Genomic DNA, 15,821 nt, shown 5'->3' on the forward strand with positions numbered 1-15,821 from the left:
TTTCCTCCTGGTGCTCCAGTTTCCATTCACAGCTCACAGACATGCAGATCAGGTGCACAGGAGACTCTAAATTACCCGTAGGTGTCAGTGTGTCTGTGATTTGCTGGCCGCCTGTCCAGCGTATTTGCCTGCCTTCTGCCCAGTGTATCCTGGCATAAGCTTGAGCCCCCTCATGACCCTGATTAGGAATAAGAGAGTATGGAAAATGGATGGATGTGACTCTCTTCCTGGTAGAATAACCTCCACACTGATACTCTACTTTCACAATAGTCTCCTAAGAGTCACATTGTCATACAACTAAACTGTATGCTGAATTATGTTTCAAAAGAAATGTTTTTTGTCATGGATTATGCTCGTAACATATCAGAAGAACGTTTGTAATCCCTTAGTCAGAGGGTCACACCAGAAGACAGGCGGGGGGCCAGATGGGACAAACAGCTGACTTTCACCAGGTGATCCAAGTTCCTTGTCCAGTGCAAAGTAACAGTGGTGTTCATCTGTTGCAAACATCACATTACATTCCCAGAACCAAGTGTTTTTTTAATGCTTAGACCTACCCTTCACAAAACCTTAACCAGATGGTTTTGTTGGCTAAAGTAACAAAACTGGCTAAAATTTCACCCATCATGACATATAAGATATCCATGACACAAACACATTTCCCCCAAAATGTAATTGAGAATGCAATTTAGTTGCATGGGAACATATTTTTTTTAGGAGACAGGAAAATATACATTTTAACACTGTACACATTGCTGATCAGCAGCATTATGTTGTTCTAAAGTGCAGTTTAGGCATGGTATTACACTCAAGCCCATGAGGCCACCATATTTAAATTTACATAACTTAAATAATTTATTTGGCTTGACCTTTGGTTGCTCAGATCAGTACTGAGGTTAGAATCAAGTTCAAGTACAAGTTTATTTAGAGCCCCAAATCACCTTTTACAGGCAAGAAAAAACTCAAAATCAACAGATTAAACACGAGGAAAATGGAAGAAACCTTGAGAAGGACCACAGAATGGTGGGGTAATTTCTGGGACAGTCAGATTTGCAATAGGTGGCGACCAGGTGGGCTGAGGCCTTCAGTGTAATGTTGTAAACTGAGCGTAGGTACAAGGTAGTGGAGACATACTTGCAGAGCTTCCTTGAGCCCAATTTAACAAAACATCAGTGATGGGAAGTGCCCAGATAACCACAACGACCTTCTCTCACCCTGTTTTCTCTAAAAGCCAAGCAAGGTTTTTCTCCCAAAACAGCACATCAGACCTTGTGTATTGGCAAATGTGACAGCAGCAACAGATTCAGAGAATACAACATGCAGGAATGTAGCACAGGGTGTTATAATGTAAATAAGCCTTAACAAGCTGATAAGGCTAGCAACTGACAAAGCCACCACAGCCTTTGGATTCACATTAATTAGAATTTTAATTAACTGTTCCCCTGACTGTAATTTAGTGAATGTACTTACACATATGCGTATACACATGTGTATGCAAATGTTGCACACATACAGACATACACAAGTATGTGGCACACAGACACACACACACACACACACACACACTGCAGTGTGACAACTGGCTGAATTACATCAGAAGTTTTACAGTGGGCTCACAAAACTTGCCCTATAACTTCCATGTTACACTGTCAGCACATTTCTTTGTAGCAGAAGCAGACAGGACAGCCAGAGGGCCTTCGGTTGCTTCATTAAGGATCTCAGCATATCCAATTACAGAGTTACGACTGTTTGGTTAAGGGAGAGAAAGCTAGAGAGAAGCAGAGATTCATAAAATGAGAGAAAGAGCCAGTGAGTCAGAAACTGAATGAAAGAAGAGAGTAAAGAAAATAAAGAGTGGGGACCAGAAAGTGACAGGTAGAGAAGAACAAGGAGAGACAAAAATAATTGAGAGCAAGTAATTGAATCCAGTACTGAATCTTAAAATCTTATTTTTCTGAAAACAATTAAAGCCTGGGTCAAACAGTGAAACTATTCATTTCGTGTCTGACAAGCGCAATTTATACTGGAAGGAATACTTCACCCAAAAACTATATTTCAGCCGGGACATCTTTTGTGAAAGTAAAACTTTGCTGCCATTTTAAAGCAGTAAGATGAAGATTTATGGGAAAGATCAGATCAAGAACCAACTGAAACACAGATCTCAAAGAAAAAGTGGAGGTTGATTGAGAACACCTGTTTCTAATATAACCAGGTAGGCACTGAAGTGGAATCCCCAAGGTAAAAGAAAGAGTGAACGACCAAAGATCAGATAGAGGCGGGAGATGTGAGAATGAAATGAAAAACTGCGGGAACTCTTGGACCACAATGAGAGGTAAGCTCAGGACAGAGTGAGATGGAGGAGGGAGGTCATTCATGGCTTCCACTTCAGCGGTAGCTAAGGGACTAAGTAAGTAAAGCAGTAAGAAATACAGGGCGGTATAGAACAGCCGATGGAAAGCAATGAGCATGGAGAGGAACAAGCAAAGACCCCCCACTTCAGGGTGCAGAACAGAGCAGGCAGCAACAATAACATGAAGAGATGACACTAATTAAGTCGGACATGACATGTAGAGGGGTTGGGGTGATGATGGATTTGCAAGAGAAAGCAGCAAGTATAGAAAGGGGAAGCAGTTCAAATTGATCGTCCCATTTTTGATTAGCCAATTGGCAAGCTTAACATGGAATCAGCTGAGCTGTTAGCTGATGAGGGCTGGGCCGTGCTTGATTTCTTGGCCTGCCTGCACTAACACTGTACTCAATATTTTGTGTCATTTACTTACCCAGAGTTATGTTGAATATCTGACAAAAAAGTTTTAATTGTAGTTCCGGAAAACACGTCATACTCAAGCACCTGTGCATAATTTAAAGACATTAACTGAAGACCAGGTGACACTGATGCATCAGTCAGTTTTGTGACTGAAGTGTTAGCATAGCAAGGCAACCGTGCACACTAGAACAGGGTAAGATGGGGTCTCACCCACCATCTGATTCTCACAGCATTTTGTCACAATATTCGCAAATCTTGCCAAAACACTATCATGAATGTGGAAAGTGCAGGGCCACAAGACCACTGAGAAGCAAACAAACATGGAGGATCAAGTTGTCCAGAAACAAGTTCCTAGTATTGTTGTTTGTGTGCTTGGATACCCACAAAGAGGCGAACTGCCACGTATGGACAGTGACATGGCTAGAAAAGCAAATGCAACTTGGATTGCATACACTGAATCAAGAATTGGAGGTGAGTAAAGCAATCACATTTAACTACGTGGTCACTGTTGAATGTTAAATAATTGATTTGGTTGATTGAAATGGGCATGGGAAGCATCCACAGCTTATCCTGCTATATGTAATGACAGATGCAATGCCCTCATTTCTTCCATGGTGTTGTTTTGGTGATGTTGGCAGGTCTAAGACAAGGTTTGGCCTCATGAGATTTATAAGGATGACATCAGAGGAGTTTGCTATTTAGCTTGAGAGAGTTGGACCTCTGATCTTTCGTAAGGACAATGACATAAATTCGGCTGTCAGTGCAAGAGCAAGGCTTTCTTTGACCCTTTAGTTTTTGGTGCAAGGTCACGTTATATGTCACTGTTCCACAGTCACTTAACAGTTTATGTTTCTTAATAGTTTTTCCTCTCTTCTGCAGATGAAAAGTCACCATGTTTCAAGTACAGGATGGGAGCCAGCACAATCTCAAAAGATGTCGCACGGACTTACAAGGCCCTGCATGAAGTCCTGAAGGAAGCAAGTAAGCCTGCCATTATCATACAGCTTATGAGCTTACAGTATATTTCTATGTATTAACTTAACTGACACTGGTAAAGCTGTGCTGCGTGATAACTAAGGAGTTCCAGGAAAACTGCCTCCACATTGTGTTGGTGCCCTTGACGGGAAGTACATTCTGAAGTTGCAAGGGGCATATTTTCAGTCATGATAATTGCTGCTGTAGATGCCCATCGTAAGTCCTTGTACATCGGAATGTACAAGGGCATGGAAGTCAGAGCAGAGCTTTTGACGCTTGTCTGTTTGTAGAGTCTGACTTGAGACAAGCTCTTGAACACAGCCTTTGACACCTTCCACTTCCACAGTTGCGGCGCCAAACTCCAACAGTTGGTTTGTAGGGATGATGCATGCCCACTTCTTGTCAACTCCATGAAACCCTATTCCTTCAGGCAAATGGACCATCAACAAAGAATCTTCAATTACCGCCTCTTCCAGGAACGAAGAGGTGAAGAGAATGACACTGACATCCTGGCAGACATCCTGGCAGGTAGAGGACTTTCCACTTGACAGTTCTCCTGAGGAAGATTACTGTAGCTGCTGTTTGTCTTAATAATTGGAGTGTTCAACCAGGAGGGCATACCTACCTATTGCCAGACAACTGCCAGACAGAGGATGCTGAAAATGGTCTTGTGGAGGGAACCTGGAAGACAGAGGCACTGGAAGCAACATGGTATTTTAATATTGTATTGCCATTTGAAAAATCTAGTTATCTGTGTTCTTATATTGGGATTGCCCTTGTATTTACCCCAGAAACTAAAATAAAATAAAAAATGTTTGCGTGGTACATAGTATTGATGGAAACTAGATTAAGAATTCATAGAATTCAACACTGCTAAAGCTAAACAGCATTTTCTGAAACAAGTGAAACTACACTGATAAGAGATCTTGCACTTGCTGCATTTAAGATGGAATATGTGTTGATCCAGTCAAGAGAAAAAATATACTAGGTAATTAAAACCATATTTTTTACTGGGTTAGCTGGACTAAGTCAACGACAGGCTCACTGTGGATGGGATACATTCCTGGTCCTCCTAATCCATGTAAATCATCTGATCATCGCTGGTAATATTAATGTATCAGAGAAAGCTTGTGACTAAATGAGTTGTCAAGATATGATCTTTTGCTTTTTTTTTTTTTTTTTCTTTTCATTCATTGTATTTTGTTGACCCTAGTCGTATGCATGTTCTTTATAGGCCTACTTACAGTTAGCAATTAACTAACTTCATTTGATTTGAATTTTGTTTGCTGTATTTTGGCACTTACTGGTATATTCTCTGTTCTTTCACAGCAGCATCCACAGGTTAATGTGATGACTGAAGCCAGCAGGTAGTGCCAGTGCACTGCTAGTACATTTCCAATCCACCTTGGCAGAGAGCCCTGTCTTGGCACTGTGCCTTACCTGGCCAGCACAGCAGAGTGATGTGGTCCAAATACCCACTGAGCCCCGAGCAGCTCAACCTCACATTACCAGCCAACTGATTAGCATAGGCACTTTGATATAAAGAAGCACCCACTGTTGTCCCTTCATCCCATTCACTCAGGTTCCCGTTTTTAGATATTCCAAATTCTACATTTGGCACAATGGAGGTGCACCGGTGAGGGTAACATGTCACATACTGAGTAAGGTATTGTTGAGGTGTTTTGTGTGTTTTCTTTTTTGTGGGTGCTGATTGCTGAGACGATGGCGTTGAATGTCAGAGTTTGTCTTGATAATTGTACTGTGATTCAGCTTTTTAAAGTTGATCTGCACTGAGAAAGTGCAGGAACATTAAAATGGAGACTGTTGTAGGGAGACTGCCAGCTTCACAAGCATCAAACTCTTGACTAGACTGCTAATTGGAGAAGAAGCCCCTGGACATGTTAACTGCAGAAAGTGTCCATCTTAACAAGTAATTTAATTTATAACTCTGAGTCTCCTCCTTTTTTTTTTTTTTTTTTTTTGACAAAGAAACTGCCAGTGTGGTAAGATAATTTAACTTGTTTTTAATGCAAATCAACTGTTTTGAATCAAGGGACTTTTAATATTAGTTGAATGTTCTGCCTTAATTCAAAACATTGTCAGTTTAAGAAGTTATACTGCTTCAGAGACAAATGAAAATATTTCACTATTTCAATAACTAACAATAACTAAGTAAAAAAAAAAAAAAAAAAAAAAAAAAAAAAACGTTTTGAAGACTCGATATTAGATTAAATGCTGTCTTAAGATGGACACATTTTGCAATGCTGGGATGTCACCACCTCTTGAAACCCAGCAAATAAAGTTGTGTTGAATAAAATACTGTAAACTCAAGGGTTAGTGGCCCACGGACGGCTGCGAACTTTTTCTTTTTGCCTAAAGTAGAATATCCAGAAAAGTCAGGTTGGGTTATAGTAGAAATCCCGGTAAAAATCAGGGTGCCTCGGAGTAAAAGTTAACAAAACATTGATTTAATGCATTGTACATCAGGAGGGCAACCTTGGATCAGAGGCATTTTGATCAGGACAACACTTCATAGCAGCAGCACAAGGGTGAGCAAGGGAAGTGCAATGTCAAGAGTGCAGTAAGTACGGCTCTAGGCCGTTACAGTACTTAGAGCCGCAGACACAAGCACAGCAGCACAAATGTAGTTTCTCAGTTTCTCCATGCCCAGCTCTCTCTTACACTCAGATTCACTCTCTCCCAATCCTCAGCACAGAATAAACCTTTTGGTAAATAATTCTCATCGCACACATTTCTTATTTATTTCTTTATACAGTTCTCTCATTGCAATTCCACTCTCTTGCTGTCTCTCAGTCTGATTTATCTCTTTGTGCATTGTGCTCACCCATACAATACAGACAAAAAAAAAAAAAAAAAAAAACACACACAAACACACACACTGACTATATAAAATATACTGAACTGTTGTTGAAAAATGGAATTCAAATGTTACATATACATGTAAAATTACATTTTTGGCCATTTTATTCATTATTATTTGAAAAATGACTCAGAGTAATTACTTTTGTATATTTTTGAAACCTACATTTTCTTTTTATCAGTATCTAACATGTTACATTCCCTCTGAATCCTTTTAGTCCCTGCGGTTTATCGCAATGTGCCTTATACTGTACTTGTTGGGAGCAAAGCGGAAATCAGGGACACTCTCCTTTCATTAGCGACAGGAAATTTGATCAATCTGATTGCCTCTCCTTATTAGCCCCTTTATTACCCCCTTCCTCCAACCTCATCTTGTTATTCAGGTTCTGTGATGGTAAGTGCAAACACTCACTGACACGCACATACATGGCATGCATGTGTGCGCGCACACACATGCACGCAGACACAATGACTAAATGATGCCTGATAAAAGCTGTGTTACTGGATGTCAGTCAGTGGCAAACTGACATCTCTTTGCCAAGGTTATATAGAGGTGTAGCTCATGTAAATCAATACGATCAATACGAAGACCTGTTCATTTTCAGTATTTCAGTTCATCTGAAAATACTACAGTTTGCAAAAACATAAAAAATATGATTCCCACTGTAAATGAAAAAGAAGCAAAGCAAAGAATCACACACGTCTTATACACTACTTCATCTGTGTTGGAAGATGAGGCAAAAATATCAGGAGAACAAATTTATGCATGTATGCAATTTACTAGATTTTTCAATTTCCAGTTTCCCATCATTTCCAAGTTGCATTTGCAGGCATGGATGGCAGCACTCTCCACCAGTGTTCATGGAGTCTGCCAGGCACCTCTAATTAAAACACATCCGGTTTCGTCTACAGCATCCCACCACAGTGTGAACGCAGCTTCAGAGAGAAAGGGAGAATGAGAGACAGAAGAGTACAGAGAATAGAGAAACTGAATGAGAACCAGCGAGAAAGAGAGGGCGAGAGAAAGAGAGGGAGAGAGATAAAGAGAAGCAAGGCTCGCACTCTAAATCTCTACTGATTTATTCAGCTCACATGTAAGGCATTAAAACCTTTCTTGTTGTCAAAGCCCTCCCTGTCAGCGTCTGTGCCTCCGATGCTCTGTGAGAGATTAAATCTACATGACTGACAGAATCAACAACACAGGCGCCACACAACCGGCCGTCACCATCACTACAACTCCCCCCGTCTGCCTCTGTTTCTCCTCTTTTCATCTGAGCTCCACCACAGACTGATGTCTCCTTAATTATTTGACAAACAAACAAGTTGCTTGTCATCCCGTCTTACTCTATCTCTCTCCCTCTCCATCTCTTTCCTCTTCATTCGCCTTCCCTCTCGCTCTCCTGGCAGACTGGCAAATAATGGAGTGGCTCTGTCTAGTGGTCGTTGGTGTGGGATTAGGCTGTGTGTGTGTGTGTGTGTGTGTGTGTGTGTGTGTGGATGTGAGTGAGAGTGTGTGCGTGTGTGTGTGTGTGTGGATGTGAGTGAGAGTGTGTGCGTGTGTGTGGGTGTGTGTGTGTGTGTATGTGTGAGAGTGAGAGAGCGAGACAGCTCTTCAGTCTGGCTGTATGTGGGGTTGATGCCTGAAGGTTACCCTGGAGCACTCACAAACACATGCAATTACCTCAACAAACACAGTAAATACCCGCACACACACACAAACACTTAAACACACCGTGCAGTATATACTCTTCTACTCCCCTACCATGACAAATATGCACCCTAGAGCAGCGCCGCTTACAAGCCTAAAAAGTTGAGAACCACTGGCGTATAGTGGTCTGCATCACCAATAAAATACAGACACGTATACACACTTTCACACTCCATGAAATACCTTTCCCTAGCAAACACACACCCCAGAGGTCTGCAGCACCTTTAAAATACACATGCTCATAACATGAAGTGCTATCCCTCTCCCTTACCAGAAACACACACACACACAACAAATACCATAGCAACCATACCTGAGAACCACTGACTGACATTTTCTCTAGCGGGTTAGTAATGGTGATGATTTAGACCCAATCTGGGAAAAAAAAAAAAAAAAAAAACATTGGCAACCCACAACTTTATTTTATCCCTCCCCTATATATATGTATATTTCTGAAATATCAAGTCTGTGCATTATATATTCATTAGGTTTGCATTGTGTTTTGGTACACGTCTTAGAAAAAGCACCAAAAGAAAGAATGTGCCTGAAACTGGACATCACTCTGTTATCATTTTGTGTGTGTGTGTGTGTGTGTGTGTGTGTGTGTGTGTGTCATTGGGCATAAAAATTCATATTCCATTCCATAATAACATTCCACAATAGCCTTTCGGCATATTGTTATTCAATTGATCTGAGAGAAAACTAGACTTCTGCACCTCCTCTCGGCTCTGTATTCAGGCTTTAGAAAATCTAGCCAGTGATGGGAGAATTTAGTGATGGCAGGTCATTTCAGAGAGAGGGTGTTCCTACTGGCTGTTCTACCAATGTGGACGCAAGTGTATGTGATCAGTTTGCGTTCGCACCCTGCCCTGACTAGTTTGAAAAAAAAAAAAAAAAAAATTTTTTTTACATTGATAGATGATTAGTTACTATATAAGGTTCATAAGTCTTGTTTTTCCCAACATTATGCCTGCGCTCATGTGGTGGGAGGGGCTTAGGCTTAGAGCAGAGAGGGGAGGGGGGGAGAGCTGCAGGATTATAAAAAAATGGCTGGTTAAAAATGCCAGTGGCTTGTGGAATTTATGAATTACCAGACTATAGGAACAGCAAACAACACAACAAAAGTTGACCATGGTGATCGCATGAGATTGGATCAACATTTGCTCAGCAATTGCTTGATGATCTCCTAGCATGGCCACTAAGGGGCTCTAAATGCTTCTGCAAAGCCTTTATCGATTTTCAATACACCTCACATGCTTAGGACTATCAGGAGCCAATGTACAGTGTGTTAGATGATTAGCCCTGCGAACACAGACCCCACAGACTTTAACATTGGGGTCTTGGTATAAAGAGACACTGCAATAAGATCAGAAAGGAGTGAGAAGGAGGGGAAGAGCGAGTTAAGCGATAAAGAGGAATGCCACAGGAATATTGATGGTCTGTTTCTCTATCATCCAAATCACACATGTGGGTGCCATGTCACGTTTTCAAAATGTGGAGGTTCACTGAGCTGTACCCTTCCCTCTGCTACGGAAAAAGCCAAAAAGTTCACATTTCGGCACTTATGTCATTGATATCGCCTGTTGGCCAGCACAGGCTTCCTGCCCGCCACCGTAAAATCAACACAGATCAATTTAAACGGATAATTTAATGCCAACTGGCCGGTGAAGTTTTAGTGTGTCTGGTGCTGCACACCTGAATGGGATGTGCATTAAACTGCTGGTAATTGCTATTTGATCACCTCCCCAATCAACTGAACAATGACGAATACTGATATAATAAGAACATAACAGGTTCTATAAAAATGTATATGACCCCTGTAGAGCCACAATAAGTTATGTATTAGAAATATTATGGAAAGAATCACTAGAAACCCTGACTCTTTTTTTTTTTTGACATAAAACATTTCATATCTAGAGCTTCATTATTGTGATTCTCAAAATGGCACAAATGTAATTATTCAGTGTGTGTTTGTGCAGTACAAAACAATTTATCCATACTTTGAGAGAGCACTGCTCGCTGACTCAAGACACTGAAGGAGATGATAACATAGAAATGCAAATGTTATACAAATGCCAGTGGTAAACTAATGCCGGCCTGTGCAAATGTAACATCTTATGAAGTCAGCCACACCCACACATCACCTTTCAGTGGCTGTTTTTGTGCCAATTTGCACCAGCCAGAAAATGATGTTTTTATTTCATTATTTTTTTTGTATTTTTATTGGGTAACATGTAGGTACGCGAGGGGAATTGTATCTCTTTTATATTTCCTTACTCTGCAGCTGTGACTCTATTACATATACTGCTCAAAACAAGCAGAATTAGAGTCACTTTATGCACAAACGTGCCACAAGACAACTGCATCTCACACTGCAGGACAGACAACAGGGCCCACGATATCCATCTGGTCCCATGGTGTAATGGTTAGCACTCTGGACTTTGAATCCAGCGATCCGAGTTCAAATCTCGGTGGGACCTCGTCCTTTAACACATCAGGGTGGCCAAGTAGTTAGGAAAATACACTATGTGGACAAAAGTACTGGGCCACCGACACATTACACCTCCCATTCTAAATGCATAGGCATTAATATGGAGTTGCTCCACCCTCTGCAGCTAGAACAGCTTCCATTTTTCCGGGAACGTTTTCTACAAGATTTTGGAGTGTGTCTGTGGGAATTTTTGCCCATTCATGCAGAAGAGCATTTGTGAGGTCCGACACTGATGTGGGTCTGGCTCATAATCTCTGTTCTAGTTCATCCCAAAGGTGTTGGATGGGGTTGAGGTCAGACTCTGTGTGGGCCACAACAAACTTCTTCCACAACAAACTCAGCCAGCCATGCCTTTATGGAGCTGCTTTATGCACTGTTGTATAGTCATGCAGGGACAGAAAAGGGCCTTTCCCAAACTGTTCCCACAAAGTTGGAAGCAGAGAATTGTCCAAAATGTCTCTGTGAGCTGAAGCATTAAGATTTCCCTTCACTGTAACTGAGGGGCCGAGGCCGACCCCAGAAAAACAAGCACATAGCGTTATCCCTCCTCCACCAAACTTTACAGTCGGCACAATGCAGTCAGGCAGGGAGCGTTCTCCTGGCGTTCACCAAACCCAGACCCAGTCCATCAGACCGCCAGGTAGAAAAATGTGATTTAAAGAGTGGCCCTGACCTGTAACTGTCACAGGGAGCAAATAAGAACAACTCTTCCCCATGGCTTTCAATAAACCATCAAATTATTATATTTCTACAGAGAAAATACAAAAAAAAAAAAAAAAAAAAAAGAACTCTATCATTATGTGCAATCATGCATGGCATGTAGCCATTGGTGAGAGTGTAGCACTGCAATAAAGTGCTATAAAGTGCTATACTTTAAGGTAATGATTACATGGATTAAAGGTATAGCGATACAATACTGAATTATTGAATTTCTATATGCAGAATGATAGTATAGCCTATGAATACCATATAATCCATGTGCCCAAGTGTGCCGCATTGACCTATTGTCGTAAGGACATGTTGCTGTTTGAGTCAGTAGCCTAACGTCAGTATGTCTCTGCACCAATGTTTTGAAGGTATAGGAACCTAAAAGGAAGTAATTTGTCATTAAAAATGTTTTATTGCAATGATTGGGTATAGAAAACACCATGGAACTACAATAGTCTAGGTCCTTTCTGTGCAGAGAGCCCGTCAGTTGGCTTCTCCTGAGTAAAGCCAGCAGTTTTACTGGGGATTAAAAGCTACTTTCACATGTAAGCATAGGGACAGTCCTAACAGAACACAACCTCAATTTTTTATTCATCCCAGGTTGTACACTCCTGTTTGATTGACGGCCTTCAACTGCACCTGCAATCCTCTGTAGGCTCATCAACGGTGGTAACAGTAGCTGCAGCACAGCATGCAGATGGTGTGCTGTTCCCGGATGGAAATCCACCATTTTACCAAGGATTTGTTCACTTACCTAAAATTCTACCAACAGAAACATGAGCTAACTAAGCTTTTTTACTCAACAGCTGGAGCTGTGCTTTCTTTGGGCAGAGATTGTGTCAGTCATGGACTTTCTCACATCAACTCTACGACTACAAGGCTCCGAGTTTTAACAAATGAGCTCTACAGCAATGTAAGCTATGAAAACATTTGCCAGTATAGTTGCAGTGCTATTAAGAGCCACAGCTATTTTGAGACTGTCCTCCGGCAAAAAAAAGACCCCATACAGTGTTGGTACAGCAGCTGATTACAACCTATAGTTCTGTTTTAAATTTAAGTGACCTCTAGTGGTCCTATAAATAACGACATTGTGCTGGAACATTAAGGGAGCAGCAAAGTCAGTGCACAGAGGCTGGTGAATGGGTCAATCAATACACCTTTCACTCAGCTGACCTGGATTCAAATCCAGGCTCAAGCAGTGCTTGTTTTTGGGAGTTAATGTTTTGTGACCTCAACCCTGACCTTTTCCTAAAGTTACCCATTAAAACAAATCTTTCCCCAACCTTAACACTAACCCTTTCCTAACCTTAACCAAGTACTTTTACTGGCTATCTCACTCAGGAAACAACTTATGTGGTCATACGGGTCGGAGGACTTGCTATTTCAGTTCAAACAAGTGGGATTTTTTTTTTTTTTCACTTTGCCCCTAAAACTTAAATTACAGTTACTGACTTTTAGGAACTCTCAAATCATGATGGGTGGGGCAAATAGTACTCAAGAATAATACTAAATAAGAAAAAATCTCTGTTTCTAACTGGGTTTATGTTCACTTCAAAGGCAAAATTTGGCCTATGTAATTTAGTAGATGAACAAAGTGATTATGATTAGAAATATGCATGGCAGTATTTTCATTTCTGAGGCCAGCACAGAGCTGTTTTAACAGATTTGGACAGTGGGAACCACCATGGGCCTTTGGTTGCTTCATTTTGGAATACATCATGAGTGCAGAGAAAATAGTTATCATGCTATTATCTCTCTTTATGTGAGGCAAGGCATGGCCATTTTATCTTTGAAGTACAGTTTATATACGTGGTAGATTCAGGACAAAATTAAAACAAAAACAATGCAAATCTAATGATTAAATTACAAACATATTTTAAAAGACTATAAAGGAATAAAAGGTTCATATACAAAAAATATCTTAAAAAAAAACAAAAACAAAAAAAAAAAAAACATGGAATCTCCTTAAACCAAGTGACATTATCTTAATAAAAGTGGAGGAACGTGTTTCATAAGATACTGTCCCTGGAATAAAAACGTTTTCAAGGCTGCAGAGCAAGCAAACAAGGAGTTTTTCTTCACTGTACTGCTCATACAAGAATAAAGGCACAGTTAAAGAGTGTGTCTTATTCACATACTGCATTGTGACCCTTTGTTATGTGAGATGCGTCATACAGTAGATATGAATAAGTGAGAATAACTTTATTTTTCGTCTGTGCCACCCACGCTGTAGCCTTGAAAAAGTTGAAGCACATCTGTTGCACTTTCATGACCCAATACTGAGAAATGATGGTCTGACTGTGACAAAATGTTATTCATTTAATCTGATAGAGAAAACTGACAGCGTTGCCATTAAAAATGGAAGCTTTCAAAAACTTTCTGCATAAAAGGTGTTGGTTTTTTGTTTTGTTTTAGCTGCTTTTACTTGTGCTGTATTTCCTCCTGGTTTTTAATTGCCAAATAGCTGCCCTTTGACATGAGACAATTTACTTGCTATTACTTCAATGGCAAAGTGGCACTCCAGCTGCTCCCCACATGTTGTTGATTATTCATGTCAACTTTGGGGGAACGAAGGAAAAAGTAAGCAAACATGACAGTGATGAAAGAGGACAAAACAGTGAGATAAGAGGAAGAAAATATAGGTGGTGAGTTAAAATTAAGTATAGAGAGAGATGGAGAGAGGGGAGAAAACAGGAGCAGAGAAATAAAGTGAGAAAAGAGGAAAGAGAGAGAGACAGAGAAAGGCAGACTAAAGAGAAAACAGAGAGAAAGGGAAAATGAGGTGGAGAAAGTGAGAGAGCAGTGTACCTGTCAGCCCTGTGCCAGTCATCCTCAGGCCATCTGCTCCACTACATCAAGGGCTTTGCATTGATTAGCATGCCATTACACCCCTCACACAGTGCGTTTGTGTGTGTGTGTGTGTGTGTGTGTGTGTGTGTGTTCATCCATACAGACTTCCATAGTTGTCTGTTTCAGCACATACACACATCCATGTGTGTGCCTACAAATGCACAAATATGTGACAGTGTTTGTGTGTGTGTGCATATGTGCATTTGCGTACATTCTTGGATGCTTGCTGGCAGAGAGAGAGAGAGAGAGAGAGAGAGAGAGAGAGAGAGAGAGAGAGAGAGAGAGAGAGAGAGAGAGAGAGAGAGAGAGGGGCCCTATGTGTGGCCTGCCTCCCAAATACAGTGTTGTACATAGGGGACTTGTTTGGCCATAATTACACCGGTGCATTGAGGGTTCCAGTTGAATGCTGGTGGGGAGGTCTGTCTGGAATAACCAGGGTTACAGATCAACAGGGTTTCCCCCAGGGCCCTCACCCTGCTTATGGTTTGACATGAGAAAGAATGGCAGACTGGGGCTGACTGGGACTGTGCTTTCACTGTGGCTTACAAAATTATTTCAGCCTATTGAAATGCCTGTGGAAATAATCCCTCTACTTTTTAAATCGCTCAAACACTGTTAAGAAACAGCTATTGGCCATGTGGCTGGCATTACTTGGCCCGTTATGTTGAGGTTATTTCAAGTAACAATAACTTTTGGAGCCGGAGATATGTCTCCACCAACATTTGCCTCAATGGACCAGAATCCAATGTTGCACAATGGATGCAACAGTCAATAATTCTTGCCTGGAAACAACAAATAATCAACTGCATTTAAAATAACAGAGTAAAGTCAGCTTAATATTTAACATTGAATATTTCACCTTAAACAATATGTGAAACAAACAAGTACAGTGGTGAACATATTTATTGATTTTCACTGATTTCTGGAAGACAACGAACCATTGGTTTCAACATTGGATGTAACAAATCCCCAGAATTCTGTATCTGTATCATGCTAATATTATTTCCATCAAGGCTAACTGGAACAATGTTGCATTCAGAAGGTGCCACCTGGGTTTAGACGTAATGCGGTGAGCTCTAGCCAGCAAATGTAGCTTTTTCAGTGTTTTACAAAAACAACCCTATTGGAAGGCAACTGTTTGAGGACTATATATATATTTATATATCAAAAATGGTTAAGTTTTCAGTTTTTGGCTGTGGCTCTTGTGCTACATCTAGAATTATGATTTACTTGACTTGACTGTATGATTTGATGTGCGTTGATGCACTAGGAAACCGCAATACTTATGATAAACCCAACACCACAAGAACACGGTCCCAAGGGCCTTTCGGGGCTGTCAAAAAACAATCTGGGAAACGTGGGGAACCAATAGATAAGACAGGGTGAGGGAAACTACATATAACACTTCATCACAAAATACGTCCTTGAATGTTCTGAACATC

The 15,821-nt window shown here is 40.8% G+C and overlaps 1 non-coding gene across 1 annotated transcript; it reads left to right on the forward strand.

Moving 5' to 3' along the window:
* Positions 1 to 10,738: 10,738 nt before the first annotated feature.
* Positions 10,739 to 10,810, forward strand: trnaq-uug (transfer RNA glutamine (anticodon UUG)). The gene has a single exon. It is a non-coding gene; the product is annotated as a tRNA-Gln (tRNA).
* Positions 10,811 to 15,821: the final 5,011 nt, after the last annotated feature.

Source organism: Myripristis murdjan, chromosome 7 (assembly GCF_902150065.1).
Source record: "Myripristis murdjan chromosome 7, fMyrMur1.1, whole genome shotgun sequence".
Taxonomy (NCBI): Eukaryota; Metazoa; Chordata; class Actinopteri; order Holocentriformes; family Holocentridae; genus Myripristis; species Myripristis murdjan.